A 6210-nucleotide genomic window follows, 5' to 3' on the forward strand; every position below is an offset into this window, starting at 1 on the left:
ATTAACTCCCCTCTCAGCACTGCTTTTGCTGTGTCCCATAAATTTTGTGTGGTTTTGCTTTCATTTTCTTTTGTCTCAAGGTAATTTGTCATTTCAGTATTGATTTCTTCATTGACCCATTGGTTTTTTAATAACATAATGTTTTATCTCCATGTTTTCCTTTGTTCTCCTTTTTTCTCTGTTGTTGATTTCTAGCTTCATGGTATTGTGTTCAGTAAAGATGCTTGAGGTAATTTTTATCTTCTTAAAATTGCTGAGATTTCTTTTGTGCCCAAGTACACCATGAATCCTGGAAAATATTCCACGTGCACTTGAAAAGCATATATATATCCTGATTTGGGGGGGTTGCAATGCTTTGAAAATATCCACCAAGTGTAATATTTCTATTGTATTGTTTAATTTTTCTGTTGCCTAATTTATTTTCTATCTCGATGATTTGTTCAGTGATGTTAATGCATTGTTCAAATCTCCAAATATGAATCCCACTTTATATCTGTTAGTAATTATTTTATGTACTTAGGTGCTCCTCTATTTGGTGCGTATGTATTAACGAGTGGGCTATTCTCATACTGTATCACTCCTTCAATCATTATAAAATGTCCTTCTTTATCTTTCTTTATGACCTTTGTTTTAAAGACTATTTTGTCTGAAATCAGTAATGCAACAACTGTTTTTTGGCTTTTCCAATTGTATGGAATACCCTTTCCATCCTTTCATTCTCAATCTATATCTGTCCTACTCTCTGAAATAGGTCTCTTGTATGCAACATATTGAAGGTTCTTGCTTTATTATACAGCCTGCCACTCTATGACTTTCGACTGGAGCATTTAGTCCATTAACTTTTAAAATAATTGATGATAGGCTTGTGTTTACTGCCACTTTGACCTTATCTTTACAGTTGATTTGTTATTTCCTCTTTATTCCTTTCATCTTCCTTTTATGGTTTGGTCATTTTCCTTTGTATTATCATGAAATTTATTTAGTTTTAGTGACTCCCGAATAAGTTTTTGTTTTCTTGTTACCCTTTTTTAGAAGTCCATTAGACCATTACCATAACTGCTTTTATTAAATGGATAGTTAGATTATCTCAAACCTATCCTATCTGAGAACAAAAAATTTAAAATGAAAGACCAAAAAAAAAAATTCTGTATTTCCCTGCCTCCCTCTTCCACTCTCAATGATTTGTATGACTTCTTTTAAAATTTTGTGTTTATTTTATTTGTCATTCATGAATTATCACCTTTCCAGCTGTGAGTATCACATTTCTGTTGCATTCTGCTGCTTTTCTTTTTAGAGAAGACTTTTCAATAATTATTTTAGCATGGGTCTAGTGTTGCTAAACTCTTGAAGATTTTTCTTATCTGTGAAGTCCTTTATTTCTACTTCTACCAAAAAGAATTGCATTGCTGGTGAAAGTATCCTACAGTATTTAATTTTTTCATTCAGGACTTTGAATATGTCTTGCCACTCCATTCTGGCCTGTAGTATTTGTGTAGAAAAATCAGCTAATAGCTTTATGGGGATTCCCTTATACCTCACACTTTACCATTCTCTTGTTGCCTTTTGGATCATTTCTTTATCTTTGACTCTGGCCACCTTAATTATATGTCTTAGTGCAGGTGTATTTGTGTTCTTCATGTTTGGGACACACTGGGCTTCCTGTATTTGGATATCTGATTCCTTCTTTAAGTTTTGGAAGTTCTCAGTCATGATATCTAGAAAAACTTTGCAATCCCCTTTGATCTTTCTTCCCCTTCTTGGACTTCTATCTTGCCAAGATTGGCATGCTTTCTATTATCTCATAGGTCTCTTGAGCTTTTTTCAATTGTTTCTCATTGTTTCTCTTGTAGCTCTTCTGATTGGGTGCTTTCTATTGTCGTGTCTTCTAAGTCACTAATTCATTCCTCTGCATTATCTAGTCAGCTTTGCTACACCTTTAAATCATTCCTCATCTCAGTCAACATGTTTACCTATTCTACTCGGCACTTCATTAAATCTTCCATTTCATTTTTGACATATTTTATATCTGTAAACACTATCTCTTTTATTACCTTCAGTATTTGGTCACTCCGTTTTTGAAATCTTGATCAAGTTGGATATCGATGTCTATTTCACTGATCATTCTTTCAGGTGATTTCTCTTGTTCTTTTAATAGGGAATTGTTTCTATGCTTCTTCAAATTTCTACTACCTCTCTGGCACTGTGGTTTTTGGTGTATCAGTTATCTACTGTGGTCCTAAAGGAGTTTAACTACCTAAAGCCTATGTAGTTATACAACTTAGAAAAGAGATAAAAGAGAGAGAAAGATAAAGAATTTTAAAGAAGGGCTAAATAAAGTTTTGAAGGCATTGTAAAATGAATAATAGAAAAGGAATTTGAAGCAGAGGTTTGAAAAATAATAATAATAAATAAATTTAAAAAATTTCAAAGGGATTAAAATTGGGGTATATATAATTCAATAAGAAATAAAAATTAAGAGTGTAATAGAAAATGGAACTGGTAAAAACAGATTAATACAAGGGGGTGGTCAGTGTCCTCCTGGATACTATGTACATTTAATGTGAATTCTTTCTTTATTCATCCTGATTTGGAATCTCAGGTTGTTGTTTCCAGGGGCCCTCCATTGGAGCCCTCATCTGTTCTGCTCCCAGGGCAGGTCATCAAGCAGATTGATCCTACACCCAACACTGGGTCTGATGAAGCTCTCTTTACTCTGGGCTGGCTTGTCACTTCTCTGCCCGATACTGCAGTCAGATGTTGCAGACTGACAAGGCAGGATTGGGCATCACGACCTCTCCCAGCCCAATGGTCAGGGACTGTATTCCAGCCCAAAATTTGAGGGGCCATCCTCCCCCTCAGGTTGCTGATCACTCTGCTGCTCTGTGCCACTTTATGCTCTGCCTAAGGTTTGCACACCAGAAGTGGGCTGAGGGAAGACTGAGGAACAGCCCTGTACCTGGTCTGGGCCAAAATCCAGCTCCTTGTTTGTCTTGGCAGACAAGTTCTCTGAGGAACCAGACAGTAGTATAATATGTGCCTCAGGCTGTAGACAAGTCTCGGTCTGGCCCTTGAGGCTGCTAATTCCTTAGGTGTAGATGCAGGTTTTACACCCTCTGCCACATGGTTTTAAAGCACCAGAAGGTATGGTGGCTGTGTCTGAGCCCCAGCTATCTTCACCAAGAAACTTTTGTGGATTTTCAGAGATGGGGAATGCACCCTTTCATCCACAGGGCACATTTGCCCTGTTGTTTTATGGAGGGCCCACATTGTTCTGCCCTGTGCACCCACAGCCATGACACAAAGCCAACTACATTCCCCCAGGCCACCACAGTGCAGCCATTCCCATCTACCACCCAGCTCGGGCAACAAGGCCCTGCCCTCAGCTTCTGGGCTGCATCTTTGGCTGAGTGTCACAGGGATCCTCTGTGCCTGTTTTACTTAGTTCTGTCAGTCAACTTATACTATGTACATGTACAAGACTTGGAGGCTCCCCCTCTGTCCTGCCAATCACTCAGTTTGAGAGGGGAGACACAGTGAATGAGCACCAGCCCTTCTTTGCTGCTCCCTCACTTTGGGAACTGCCCCACTCTGTTTTGTCTTTTCTTCTTTCTTTCCTCCTTTTCTCCTACCAGATTTTTTGCATCTTAACTATTGAAGAGGAGAATGATCTGTCAGAGTTCTGGAGGTTCTCTGGTTAGCTGGGTGGGTCTGTGTATATGAGTCTTGGTGCATTTGATTAAAAGGGTGAGCTACGAGCATCTTTCTTCTCCACCATCTTTGCCTCCCCACCGAAAAGTCTCACTTTATGGTGGAAGATAAATATAGTCTGGAAATAAATGGAAAATATATTCCATGAAAATGACAAGAGAGTGCAGATTGCAATGCTCAACTCATACAAAACACGTTTTTAAATAGGGGCCAAAATGAAACAAATATGAGACTATATAAATAAAAACTGATCAATAAAAAATAGGGTGTTACACTCATTAAATTATATATGGACCCAAAACCACAGATCCAAAGTATAAAATGAAATTTTACTAGACATGAAAGATTTAATTCATTATAAAACAATAATAATAGATGAGTTTAACACCTAACTATTCTGATAGCCAGATAATCCAGAATGAATATCTGTAAGGAAACAGAGATCTTCATAGCATATAAGATCATTTGAACCTAACTGAGCTATTGGACACTGCATCAGAAAATTAGAACACATAAACATTTCAAGTGTTCACAGGATGTTATCTAAGGAATTAACCACATATTATGTCATAAAAATTGCCTCAGGAACTTTAAGCAAATTTAGATTTCAGCAAGTATTTTTCCATACACAAAAGTAAGAAACTGTGTATCAACTCTAGAAAGAAAAATAGAAAAAGCACTATCAAGAAGTCAAACCACATCCTTTAAAGAAATACAATAAAACAAGGTCAATGATGAAATCAAAGCGGTAATAAAATCATACCTGGAGACAAATTAAAATGAAAACACAGCTTCATAAAACATACGGGATGCAGCAAAGACAAATCTAAGAGGGAAGTTGAGAACAAATCAAGACTTCTACAAGGAACTAGAAAAACATCACAGAAAGGATGAAGCATACTGCCCAAAATAACAAGAAATAAGAACAAACAAAACCCAAAGGCAGTAGAATGAGAAATCTGTAATGCTTATGTTGAAAAAAAATAAAATAATAGTTGAAAAATAAATTACAAATCATAAAATCAACCCATATAATTTTTTAAAAAATATTAAAAAACAGGTAAGTATTTAGCCAGGCTTATCAAGAAACAGAGAGTGGACCCAAACAAAATAAGAAATGAAATAGTAGAAATAATATCTGATATTTCAGAAATACAAAAAAAGATTATGAAAGCACAACGAGCGGTTACTTGACAACAAACTGGACGATCTAAAAGAAATGGACAAATTTCTAGAAACGTACATCCCGCCAACACTGAATAAAGAGAAAACTGAGAACATTAAAAGAGCAATCAGTATAAGTTAAATAAATTGTATAATTTTATAAACACCCCTTGAACAAAATGCCTGGATGCCTTCACTAATAATTTTTCCCCCCAAATATTTTAAGAAATGAAGGAGGAAGGAAAATTCCCAAAGTTATTCCATGAGGCCACCATTACCCTGATAACAAAATCAGTCAAAGACACTACCAAAAAAAAATGAAAATGAAAACGCAATATCCTTGATGAATGATGATATCAATTCAAAAATCCTAGAAAAACATCAACAAATGAATCCAGCAATACTTAGAAAGGTTTATACACGATGATCAGTTGGATTCCTTCCAGAGTCTCAAGGATGGTTTAACATACACAAGTTAATCAGCATGACACTTATCTAATAAAGGAAGGACAAAACTCACAAGACCATGTCAATACACAAAGTATAAGCATTTGACAAAATTGAACATACATTCATCATCAGAATTCTCATGAAAGTAAGTAAAATGGGATCACCTCTCAACATACTAAAGGTCATTTATGACAATTTATAATACTCAGGGGAAAGGGTGAAAGAATTCTGGGTGAATATGGGAACAAGACAAGGATTCCTACTCTCACCAATTCTGTTCAATAGTAATAGAAGAAAGGAAAAGGAAAAGAAAAAGAAGAAAAAGAAATACAAAATGGAAAGAAAGAGGCAAAATTGTCACCAGTACTGATGGCATAACAATCTTCAAAGAGAGTCCTAGGGGCTCCACACTGACTATTATACACAATAAATAATTTCATCAAGGGAGCAGGGTACAAAATTAATGTAAAGAAGTCTCTTGCATTTCTACACATTAATCATGAGATACCATAAAATGGACGTTGAAAGCAATAATATTTAAAACCCCATACCCCCGAAAATCCTCGAATAAATGTAACCACATATGTGAAAGTTCTAAACACTGAAAATTATAAAACATTGACAAAGAAATTAAAAATGATTCAAAGAAATGGAAAGATGTCTTGTGCACTTGAATTGAAAGAGTTCATATTGTTAACATGGCCGTACTACACAAAGAAACCTACAGATTTAGTGCAATTCCTGTTACAAAGCTGTAGTATTTTCCACAGAATGAGAAAATAAATAACTCTAAATTTTACATGAAACCATTAAAAATTGCCAAAATGATCTTGAGAAAAAACAATAAATCTGGAGGTATAAACCTCCCAGATACCTTACTCTACTACA

The sequence above is a fragment of the Vicugna pacos genome, unplaced genomic scaffold, assembly GCF_048564905.1.
Source record: "Vicugna pacos unplaced genomic scaffold, VicPac4 scaffold_18, whole genome shotgun sequence".
Classification (NCBI taxonomy): Eukaryota; Metazoa; Chordata; class Mammalia; order Artiodactyla; family Camelidae; genus Vicugna; species Vicugna pacos.